General features: G+C 42.0%; 1 long non-coding RNA gene across 17 annotated transcripts in view; it reads left to right on the top strand.

The window, feature by feature from the left end:
* LOC140516072 (uncharacterized) overlaps positions 1-12,559 on the top strand; it is a 40,129-nt gene continuing 27,570 nt past the window's right edge. For 9 of the 17 annotated variants that reach the window (XR_011971271.1, XR_011971266.1, XR_011971265.1 and 6 more), the window contains exons 1-5: positions 1-44; positions 855-2,185; positions 2,445-2,514; positions 3,326-4,987; positions 5,543-5,680. This is a non-coding gene — a long non-coding RNA (uncharacterized lncRNA). The other 8 variants (XR_011971278.1, XR_011971267.1, XR_011971275.1 and 5 more) reach the window with 8 other exon arrangements.

The raw sequence follows: 12,559 nt of genomic DNA on the forward strand, positions 1-12,559 counted from the left end.
GAATGGGACCTGCTTTCGCAGTGGAGGCTGCCTCCCTGAAGAAGGTAAGCATCAGATGGAATGGAGTTTCAGAACCTTGTCTACCTGCTAACGTTGAGTCGCTTGGATGGTGATGACCAAAGGATAGACAAAGCAGACTGGTACAAACCTCTTGGATGCAGAGTGTTGATTGCAATTCTCCCTTTCAGTCTTTTCAACCATATTTCTGTGCGTGCCTTGAGTGAGCAGGTACTCCTTGACTTCTCCTTGGGTTCCAATAGGCAAGCCTTTCCTTGTCATGGGAGGAGAAAGTCTCCACTTTGTCCCTGGGAAGCCAAATGAGTGCCCTTGAATTGACTGGTGGGGGCAAGGTCTATATGGCCATGTAATTGAAATGCAGCAAATCTGAGTTATTTTTCTGAGCTCCTAATATGGATGTGAAGGTGTCTCAGAGTATAATACTTTGAGGGAGGATTAGAACCAAGGGACTCGCAATTAATTCTAGCATATCCACACTAGAGAAGGACCCATCTGTGCTTCGAGTACCCACACTGGACTTGTTCAATGCTGAGATGTGGGAATGGGGAGTAATCACTACTGCAGTGAATAGAAGAATATGGAATGGGAACGGTTGTGGACTGAATCAGCTGGAATTTCCTATGGGCTTGAATACCTGCCATAAGCCTTGCTTCAGAAGACAAAATTTTTAAGTTCAGGCTGTGCTGATCTGGGAGAAGGACAGATATGGGTATTTTCTGTTGAGCCCTCTGTGAAGGATAGGGATAGAAGTGATACCAACGATAAGAAATGCGTATCGTCTGGAAGTTTAGCCATTGGCCCTGATAATCGTTCGTTGCTTTCTTTTCCACGCACAGGTATTTCACGATACTATACAACTCCTACATCTTTGTCACACTTGGAATTGACTAACGGTTGACAGAGCATGCTCCCCCTTGTTAAATGAATGGGGGCCCTTCATAAGATGGCAGAGAAGATGTATGTTGAGCTCTCAATTGTGGGTCGCTGTGGTGTCCACAGCGTGTTAAGGTAAGACGAAGGAGGGGTGATCACCTGATGCATATTCTGGCCAAGCAGCTTCTCCCATACAATGGCACTGAAGGCCAGTTTCTGCCATTCAAAAAGTTTTGCTTCCCCAAACATAGAAAAGTTCATTGCAATGTGCAGAAGGCACAGGCCAGTTCAAGGAAATGGGCTTGAGCTCAGAGCATCCAGAGACTCCCTGTGACATGAGGAAGCAAAAATCAGCTTTGCAACTCTCTCTCTGCATCCTTCAAATTGCGTGGAAGCAAGTCCATGTCATCTGAGCAGTCTTCACTTCAGTCAGCCTCCCAGTTGGGAACCTTCTAAATGGAAACGTATTCCACCACTTCATTGATAGCAGTTAGATACGAGAGGCATGCATTGGCAAGGCCTCATGTGTGTATCAGTGGCAAAGAGAGAGTCCCACTGTCCTCCACTTTTGGTCATGTGCAATCGTGTCTTCTTTGCACAGTGACCTATCTACATTCCACAAACACATGCAATCTGACGCTGCTTCCAGCAGTAAACACTGTGTTGAAGACAGCTCGTTCATTTCTTTTTTAAAGGTATACATTTTTCCTTTGCAACTTTAGCTTCCATAAAATTTTGAGTTGTAAATTTTGTGCTTCCCCATCCCACACCTCAATATGATGGGCCATGTGATATCGTCCATAACTTCAGAAGAAACATATTGGCACATCAGTCATACTGCAAAGAAATATTAGAAGCAATGGGATGAAGGGTAGAAAGGAAGGGAGAAACAAAATGAAAGAGAGAAGCAAAAGTCTATTGCGATCTGCATTGAACTCGAGATCTTTGGCTTGATGTGGATTGGATTTTCAGTCATGAGCCTTTGTGAGTTGCTTTAAATCCTTGTATTGGTAAGAAGAGGTTAGCCTATCCAAATAAGTCGACACACAATGTTGTTGTTATGGTGTCCAGTGTTCTAATGTTTCTACTCACGTCACTCGTCATGACTTCACAAAATTTGTTGTAGTTTTTCTCAGATCTCAAGTAAGCTCTTCCACCATTTGGTGCATTTCTTCTTCTGTTCCCCACTCTAATATTACTGTGGTGGATTCTACGTGTGAGGCAGCTGGATAGAGAACAATTGCCGTAGATGAGGTTCCAAGCAGGTGAACTCAAGGCCTTGTCCTTTCATCCAGTAAGTTATGCTATTTACAGTTTGTCCTTCTTTACCCCATGGGTTGTCAAATATCTTGTTGACATTACGGCTCCGTTTTCTCCTCCTCCAAGCCACAATCAGGCTTTTAACTTCTCTTTCACTTCGAGTCATTTAGTGAGAGAAGAATACCATGAAAGTGTAGGTTCTCCATTTGAAATTAATATGGATTATGCCCCAGGAGATGAGATTTCGCTTCCTTTGAAGCAATGCCCCACTGATGAGATATACTTTCCTCCAGGTTTACAAAAAGCGTTCTCTGATGGGGAATGGGACCTGCTTTCGCAGTGGAGGCTGCCTCCCTGAAGAAGGTAAGCATCAGATGGAATGGACTTTCAGAACCTTGTCTACCTGCTAACGTTGAGTCTGCTTGGATGGTGATGACCAAGCGATAGACAAATCAGAATGGTACAACCCTCCTGGATGCAGAGTGGTGATTGCAATTCTCCTTTCAAACTTTTCTCCCATCTTTCTGTGTGTGCCTTCAGTGAGCACGTACTCCTTGACATCTCCTTGGGTTCCAATAGGCAAGCTTTCCCTTCTTATGTGAGGAGAAGGTCTCCCATTTCTCCGTGGGAAGCCAAATGAGTGCCCTTGAATTGATTGGTGGGGACGAGGTCCGTATGGCCATGCAACCGAAATGCAGCAAATCTGAGTTATTTCACTGGGCTTCTCATTTGGATGTGAAGGTGTCTGAGAGTAGAATACTTTGAGGGAGGATTAGGACCTGGGGACTGCCCATTAACTCTAGGATATCCACACGAGACAGGGACCCATGTGTGCTTCGGGTACCCACACTGGACTTTTTCAATGCTGAGATGTGGAAGATGGAGAGTAATCACTACTGCTTTGGATGGAAGAATATGGATTGGGTAGGGCTGTGGACTGAATCAGCTGGGATTTCCTATGGGCTTGATTGCCTGCCAGAGGCCTTCCTTCAGGATACAACTTTTGGAAGTTCAGGATGTGGTGATCTGGGAGAAGGACAGATATGGGTATTTTCAGTTGAGCACTCTGTGAAGGATAGGGATAGAAATGATATCAATGATAAGAAATGCATATCTTCTGGAACATAAGCCATTCGCCCTGATAATCCTTTGTTCCTTTCTTTTCCACGCACAGGCATTTCTCCATGCTGTACAATTCTTACATCTTTGTCACGCTTGGAATTGACTAACGGTTGACAGAGTATTCTCCCCCTTGTTAAATGAATGGGGGCCCTTCATAAGATGGCAGAGAAGATGTACGTTGAGCTCTGAATTCTGGGTCGCTGTGGTGTCCACAGCGTGTTAAGGTAAGATGAAAGAGGGGTGATCACCTGATGCATATTCTGGCCAAGCAGCTTCTCCCATACAATGGCACTGAAGGCCAATTTCTGCCATTCAAAAAATTTTGCTTCCCCAAATATAGAGAAGTTCATCGCAATGTGCAGAAGGCACAGGCCAGCTCAAGGAAATGGGCTTGTGCTCAGAGCATCCAGACACTTCCTGTGACATGAGGAAACAAAAATCAGCTTTGCAGCTCTCTCTCTGCATGCTTCAAATTGCGTGGAAGCAAGACCATGTCTTCTGAGCAGTCTTCACTTCAGTCAATCTCCCAGTCGGGAGCCTTGTAGATGGAAAGACATTCCACCACTCCTTTGATAGCAGCTAGATATGAGAGGCATGCCTTCCAAGGCCTCACGTGTATATCAGTGGCAAAGAGAGAGTCCTACTGTCCTCCATGTTTGGTCATGTGCGATCGTGTTTTCTTTCCACAGTGACCTATCTACATTCCACAGAGGCATGGAATCTGACACCCCTTCCTGTAGTAAACACTGTGTTGAAGACAGCTCGTTGACTTCTTTTTTAAGGGTATTCATTTTTCCTTTGCAACTTTAACTTCCACAAAATTTTGAGTTCTAAATTTTGTGCTCCCCACTCCCACACCTCAAGATGATGGGCCATGTGATATCATCCATAACTTCAGAAGAAACATATTGGCACATCAGTCATGCTGCAAAGAAAAATTAGAAGCAATGGTAGGAATGTCAATAAGGAAGGGAGAAACAAAACGAAAGAGAGAACCAACAGTCTATTTTGATCTTCATTCCACCTCGAGATCTTTGGCTTGATATGAATTGCATTTTCAGTCATGAGACTTTGTGAGTTGCTTTAAATCCTTGTATTGGTAAGAAGGGTTAAGCCTCTCAAAATTAGTCGACACACAATATTGCTGTTATTGTGTCCAGTGTTCTACTGTTTCTACTCACGTCACTCGGCACGACTTCACATAATTTGTGGTAGTTTTTCTCAGACCTGAAGGAAGCTATTCCACCATTTGATGCATTTATTCTTCTGTTCCTCTGTCTCATATTATTGTGGTGAATTCTAACTGTCAGGCAGCTGGATGGAGAACAATTGCCGTAGAAGAGGTTCCAAGCATGTGAAGCCAAATTCTTGTCCTTTTATCCAGTAAGGTATGCTCTTCGCAGTTTGTCCTTCTCTGCCCCATGGGTTGTCAAACGTGTTGTTTAGATGATGGCTCCTTTCTTCTCCTCCTACAAGCCACTATCAAGCTTTTGACTTGTTCTTCAATTGGAGTCATTTAGTGAGAGCAGAATACCATGAAAGTGTAAGTTGTTCATTTTTGAAGTAATGTGGATTATGACCCAAGGGATCAGTTTTCGCTTCCCTTGAAGCAGTTCCCCACTGATCAGTTGTACTTTCCTGCAGGCTTTCCAGGAGCTTTCTCTGATGGGAAATGGGACTTGATTTCCCAGTGGAGTCTGCCTTCCTGAAGAAGGTAAGCATCAGATGCAATGGAGTTTCATAACCTTGTCTACCTGCTAGCTTTGAGTCTGCTTGGATGGTGATGACGAAGAGATAGACACAGCCCCCCGGCACAGAGAACTATCGAAAACATGCTTGTCATATGTGTTTGTTGATAGGAATTGAGGGGTTTTCTGAAGGAAATGCCACATCAGGTCGTTGTCAGGAGATTTTATAAATTCAGCTTCAGGAGCCCAGATTTTGCAGTCAGCACAGACTGTGGAGGGAAGTGTTAGAAACTGAGCATCTCTTCAATGAAGTGTGAAAGGTATTAGTACTTAATGAACACTTAGCAAGACATGAACTGGTGGTTGGAATTATCTATCAGAAGCCTTATATTTTTCACAAGTGAAATATGACAAGTGGAGAACTCAGGATATCCTTGGGAATTCCAAAATTAATTGTACTCTAACCGTTACATTGTCTTGGAACAAATCTATCGTCCCCATTTCCTATCTTATCTGTGATACGTAAACATTCATGAACGATATTTTTAATAGCATACTAAGTGTTACTATTGTCCAAACAGCCTGGATGTAAAGCTTAACATGTACATAGACCTAGGGGAAGACCTGCAAACCACATGCGAACGCCATGAGGAACATGGGACACCACAGTCTTGTCTCCTAGAGTATTCTTAAAGATATATTCCTGGAGCCTGCAGCAGGTGAGTTTCCATTCCAGTACTTTGATTGAGATAGAATAGACAGTAATTTTGTGCAGTTATCTGAAGAACGTTAAGTGGAAAAGAATCAGTAGCATGAAATGTAAACTCCATCAAAAAGACTAAGAGATGAATGGGAGTGATAATAATGATAGTAATGATGAACACTTCTATGTGGTGTCGTGGTTTGAAAAGTCCTTTGGAAACATCACCTTTGAACGGTGCAACCACACTGTAATTCACTTACCCTAGGTATTATTATCACCACTGTTTTACAGATATGAGAACTGTGGTTTACAGAGTTTAAGTGGTTTGCCTGTGGTGACGCAGTGGGTAGTGTAGACCTTTAGTGTAAGTCAGGGGTGGGGAACCTACAGCCTCTCTCGAGGCCACATGTGGCCTTCTAGGTCCTCAAGTGTGACCCTTTCACTTAATCGAAACTTCACAGAACAAATCCTGTAATAAAAGGATTTGTTCTGTAAAACGTGAACTCAGTCCAAAGGCTACATGTGGCTTTGAGGCCAGCGATTCCTCTAGTCTAGGTCTTGTGACTCAAATTCCAGGTGTCTCTCCACTATGCTAATTCACTCGGGGGTGCTATGTGTCTTTCCTCAGTCCATGTGTCGCCTGTCCTCTTCTGTGGGTGGCCATGTCCGCCAATTCAGTAGTGGCAGGAGGCCTGGTGTTGGATTGAATAAAGCCCCAAATCTGAAATAGTTTCAGAAAGAAATGTATGAAGTCCCGTGGTACAGGAGACTGAGGCAGAAAGGAGAGGGTGGCTGCCTCTTGTCCAGTTTATATGACATAGGATTTAGACTGGGGCACCCACACACAAACAGGGGGAGCAGAGTCACTTCTTCCTTGGGTGTTGTGCTGTCCCTCCCAGTCTGGCCTGATCTTGGTCTCCTCCTGCCTGGAGAAAAGAGGCTGTGCCTGGCCCCTTCCCCAGGCCCCGCCCCCCTTTCCTCCTCTGCTCTGGGGGATAGGAGGAATCCATGCCTCATTCAGGAGCTGCTAATATGGGGAGACTCCTGCAGCTCCCGTGCTTTCTTCCCTTTTGTGGAGCCCAGGACAGCCCTTCCTCGACCTCCCCTTTCCCTCTTTGTCCTCCCTCTCCCAGTTTCTGTAAAGGAACCCACCCTCCACAACCTCAAGCTGAGTTCAGCTGCTGCCCCCTGCCCCCAGCCCTAGCAGCCTGCCCTCAGGAACCTGGGAGCCTGGTCAGCTCGAGTCCCACCTCCAAGTGAAAGATGCAGCTGAGGTCCCCTCTTTCAGCCAGTGTGTCTCCAGGCCGGCCACATGATGTCCTGACCAGAACTGAGAGGAAGAGAAGGCAGGGTACAGACATGTGGAGGCCGGACATGGCCACCCACAGAAGAGGAGAGGTGACGCATGGACTTAAGAAAGACACATTGTACCCTCGAGTGGATGGACAGAAGACAGACGCCTGGATGCCAGACATGGGGATAAATGGACAGAGGAGCCAAAACTGTGCTCTCAGCACGGGAGATCTCAGGCCAAGCCCTGATCCTCAGGCTTCAGTGGTGGAAGGAATCACTTAGCAAGTCCAAAACCCTTTCTTTTCCCTTCTCACCTCTCCATCAATACAATTTAGACCACTGACCTCATTTAAAATCTTTTTTTTTTTTTTTTGGTGTTTTCTGTGTCTTATGTCATGATGTCCCATGTATCTCTCCTTCTCCCTCTCCTCCTTCCTGAGAGCCATGCCATGTGACAAATGGTATTTTTTGGGGGGGGGGGGGGAAGGGAAACAGTCAACATTAGTACACAGAGGAAAAGATAATTGTGGCAGGAGACGCTCTCTCTAGGAACATTCCAGTTACTACGGGCTTACTCTCTGGGGAAACACATGTATCAGCAGAGTACTCAGAGGCAAAGATTCTTGTGGCAGGGGGCACTCTTTCTGAGAATATTCCAGTTACTACAGGTTTTCTCTCTGGGAAAACACATCAATGGAAAAAAAAATGGATAATTAATGAAATAGAAGCCTTTAAAGTATTCCTGATGAACAGACAAGAGCTGAAGAGAAAATGTGACTTTCAAATACAAGATTCAAAACAGGCATTAATATATAAATTTGAAAGAAAAATCATAAGCAACTCAATAAGTTTAAACTGTACTTTTTTATAAGGAAAGTTGATACTCTTCTCTTTTAAGAATATTATCCTTCTTAGAGCAGGTACACTGAAAGAGGTTTAGGAAGTGAATCAGTTAGTTTGGGATGATGTGCAATAAATGGATAGGGGAGAAATATGGATGTCCAGAGAGAAGGCAGACAGGAGAGAAAGAATGAGGGGAGCGATTTCACATAAAATCTGTGTGCAAGGAAAAGCTTTTACCCTGGAGCGAAAATGGTAGGGGGGAGTGGCCAGTGGCCAATCTCAGTCACATCTAAATTGTTTCAAAAAGGGAAAATATCTATATCTTTGTTTATATCTGTATCTATATATACTTAATCAATTGGTCATAAAAATCTATTTTACTTTAGAAGTAAGTAAGTGAATGAGAAAAGAGAAAGAAAAAGTGGCGATAAGAGGATAGGTTGATAAACGAATACAGTGTTCATCTGCAAAACAGAAAATACATTAGGGGCAAAATAAAAAGAGAGAGCGAGAGAGTAGGAGAGAATGAAGGAAATGGGATGGAGGGAAATTCATAATCAGCAATCCTAATTGTGTAATTGGGATGAACTCACTCATAAAATGGAAGCAGATAGCAAAATGGATTAGAAACCAGTATCCAAAAATATATTTGTTTTTTTTAAACAAGAGACACACTTGAAACCAAGAGATAATTAGAGCGTTAAAATAGGGGGCTGGAGCAGAAACTCTTATACCTCAGTGGAAGTAAAAATTGGATGGGTAGCAACCATGATATCAGAAAAAGAAAAAGCACAAATATCCCTATTAAAAGGGGCAAGCAGGGGAACCACCTCTTGTTCAAAGAAACGACAGACAATGAAGTAATATCAATAGTGAGCATGTATTTGGGTAATGGCATAAGATTCAGATTCTTAAGGGAAAAGTTAAATGAATTATAGGAAGAAATAGTCAAACTTTAGTACTGGGGAGCTCACCTTTCCCTCTGAGAACTAGATAAAGCTAACGATAAAATGATTAAGAAAGAAGTTAAGAAGAGTAATAGAATTGTAGAAAGCTTAGATGTGAAAGACCTCTGGAGAAAACCGAATGGGAATAGAAAAGAGTACAGACACATGTTGCTTTCTGTAAATTCACATTATACAAATTGGACTTTATCAGCATTCCCCCAAAAAACCCCATGTAAACTTTACCATAATATATTGGGATATCTTTCTGCTCCTGTCCCTCAACTTGGTGCTCTGTGGCCACCTACCACACACCCCACTCCCGAAAGAAAAGCTGAAAAAACAATCCTCCAAGTGAAAGCAGAAGAACAGACCTGCAAAGAGATGGCCACCACCACTGCAGAATTGGGACTTGGCTTGAGATCACCAGTGGTGAGAGAGGAGACCTTATTTTCAGTCTGCCCACCCTCCCGAGAGTCTGGTCACTGCATTGTAGCATTTTTTATTTGTTTTTGTCCATTCCTGTTGGGGTATTATGTGTCTTTCCCTGCTCTCCATTGCATGTGACCTCTCCTCTACTGACTGTTTCCATCTCCACCCCCCCCCACCCCCCCGGGGGGATGTTCTTTTCAGTTCCAGCCAGGCCCTCATGTGGCTGATCCCACCAGCCATGTGTTTCTCCTCCTGCACTTGCTTCTTTGAGCCCAACCTCCATGTGTCCTTGAACCATGTACGAATCCCCTCTCCACAGGAGTGCAGTCCCCTCCTGCCTCTCTCCTGTCCTTTTCCACATCCCTGAGTAAATTCACATTATGTAAAGGGTCTGTGGAATGGTCCACTTATGTTCTTGGTGTTGTTTTAATATTTATTTAGCAATTTATATTTCACCAATTACATGTAAAAAAAAATTTTAACATTCATTTTTAAAACTTTGAGTTCCAAATTCTCTCCTTTCATCCCTCTCAACCCCCACCCCACAACTGAGCAGGCGAGCGATTGAATATAGGTAATACATGTTTAGTCGTACAAAGCATATTTCTATAGTAGTCATATTGTAAATAACACATAGACCAAAAAATCTCTCAAGATAAATAAAGTTTAAAAAGTATACCTTAAATTCTAGTCAGACACCATCACTTCTTTCTCTGGGGATGGACAGCATTTTTCATCATAAGTCCTTCAGAGTTGTCTTGAACATTCATATTGCTGAGAATAGCTAAATCGTTTAGAGATGACCATCTCCTGAGGTAGCTGTTACTGTGTACCTTGTTCTCCTGGTATTACTCATTTCACTTTGCATTAGTTCACGTAAATCTTTCTATGTTTTTCTGAGACCATCCTGATCATCATTTCTTATCACTGTATTCTATCACAATCATATACCACAACCTAATCAGTCATTCGCCAGTTGATGTTCATCCCCTCCGTTTCCAATATTTTCTCACCAAAAAAAAAAAAAAAAAAAAAAAGAGGTGTTATAAATATTCTGATATATCTTGGTCGTTCTTGTTTTCCTTTTTCAAAAATGTCTTTTGGAATACAGAGCTAATTGTGGCTTTCCTGGATCAATGGTATGCCTGGTTTTATCGGGCATAGTACCAAATTACTCTACAGAATGGTTGAATCTGTTCAAAACTCCACCAGCAGTGTATTCATGTCTCAGTTTTCCCACAACCCCTCCGCAAGTGTTTTTTTTTTTTTCTGACCTATGAGTCAATCTATTGCAGATGAGGTAGTACCTCATAGTTTTTATTTTGCGTTTCTCCACGCAATAGTGATTTTGAGTATTTTTTTCTCTCATGGATATACACAGCTTTGATTATGTCATCTGAAAACTGACTGGTCATATTTCTTCATCATTTATGTGGTGAAGAATGGTTCTTATTCATGCACAGTTGCCGTATTTCTCTATATATTTGAGAAAGGATATCTTTATAAGAGTAACTTGGCTTCAAGAATATATTTTAACCAGTTATGTTTGCTAACCGTATTTCTCTCCATCCTATTTCCCCCCTTGTTTCTCTCTCTCCTTTCACCCTGTCACTCTTCAAAAAGGTTTTGCTTCTGACTACCCCCTCCCCCAATCTGCCCTCCCTTCTATCAACCCTCTCCTTCTCTTATTCCCTTCCCCTCGTACTTTTCTGTACGTTAACACAGATTTCTAAATCCATTGTGTCTGTATGTTATTCTCTTTTTAAGGCAATTCTGAAGAGAAAAAGGTACAAGTGTTACCCACCACCTCCCCCTTCATCTTCCACTCCATTGTAGAAGCTCTTTCTTGACTCTTTTATGTTAGATAATTTACCCCATTCCACTTCTTCCTTTCTCTTTCTTCCAGTGCACTCCTCTTTCTCACTCCTTAATTTCGTTTTTTAGGTGTCATTCCTTCATATTGAACTCACACCTCTGCTCTTTGTCTGTGTACACTCCTAAGTGCCCTCATGGTGAGAAATTTCTTATGAGTCACAAGTGTCATCATCCAGTGCAGGAAGGTAAATAGTTTAATCATAATAAGTCCGTTGTGATTTCCCTTTCCTATTTACCTTTATGTGCGTCTCTCCAGTCTTGCATTTGAAAGTCAAATTCTCTATTCAGCTCTAGATTTTTAAAAATTAAACATTTTATTAGTAATCTAATACTGAAAAATAAAACAATGCCTAAAATTTATTTAACTTCCTTTGATGGTTTAATAATTTCAAAGAGTGAAATGTCATAACTTTTTTCTTTTTCTTTGTTCGGCATTTTATTGTCCTCCAGTTACCCGCAAAAGCAATTTTTAGCGTTCGTTTGTAAAACTTTGTGTTCCAAATTGTCTCCCTTCTTCTTTCCCCACCTCCCCTCATTGAAAAGGCAAACAATTCTATATAGGTTATGCATGTGTAGTCATGCAAAACGTATCCCTCATAGTCATGTTGTGAAAATCGTAGACAAGGAAAAAAACTCAAGAAAAATACAGAAAGTATAAAACAAATAAGTATGCTTCGTTCTGGATTCAGACACCATCATTCCTTTCTTTGGGAATGGACAGCATTTTTCAGCATAAGTCCTGCAGAGTTTTCTTGGATCATTGTATTGCTGAGAATAGCTAACTCACTGACACCTGATCATCTGACAGTATTGCTGTAATTTTGCACACAGTACATTTCACTTTCCATCAGTCCATTCAAGCGTTTCCATATTCTTCTGAGAGCATCTTCTTCATCATTTCTGATAGTACAATACTATTGCATCTTAACCACATGCCACAACTTGTTCAGCCACTCCCCAGTTCGTAGACATCCCCTTAGGTCCTGATCCTTTGCCCCCAGGAAAGAGTTGCTATAAATATTTGAGTACATACAGGTGCTTTTTTCTTTTTGTTTTTCACCTGTTTTGGGATACAGACCTAGGAGTGGTATTGTTAGGTCAATGGGCATTCATGGTTTTATTGGGTATATTTCCAAATTGCTCTACAGAATGGTTGAATCAGTTCACAACTTCACCAGAAGTCCATTGATGTGTCATTTTGTCCCCATTCCCTCCAATATTTGTCATTTCCCTTTTCTGACTTATTAGCCAATCTGATAGTTATGAGGTATTACTCATATATATGAGGTTTTCATTTGCCTTTCTCTAATCAACAGTGAATTTTAAAGTATTTTCATATGCCTGTATATAGGTTTGAATAGTTCATGTGAAAAGTGATCATATCTTTTTATCATTTATCAATTAGGGATTGGCTCTTATTTTTATGCATTTGACTCAGTTTTCTATACGTTTGAGAAATGGGGCCTTTATCACAGAAAACTGCTTCCAATTTTTCACAGTTACTGTTA

Source organism: Notamacropus eugenii, chromosome X (genome assembly GCF_028372415.1).
Source record: "Notamacropus eugenii isolate mMacEug1 chromosome X, mMacEug1.pri_v2, whole genome shotgun sequence".
NCBI lineage: Eukaryota > Metazoa > Chordata > Mammalia > Diprotodontia > Macropodidae > Notamacropus > Notamacropus eugenii.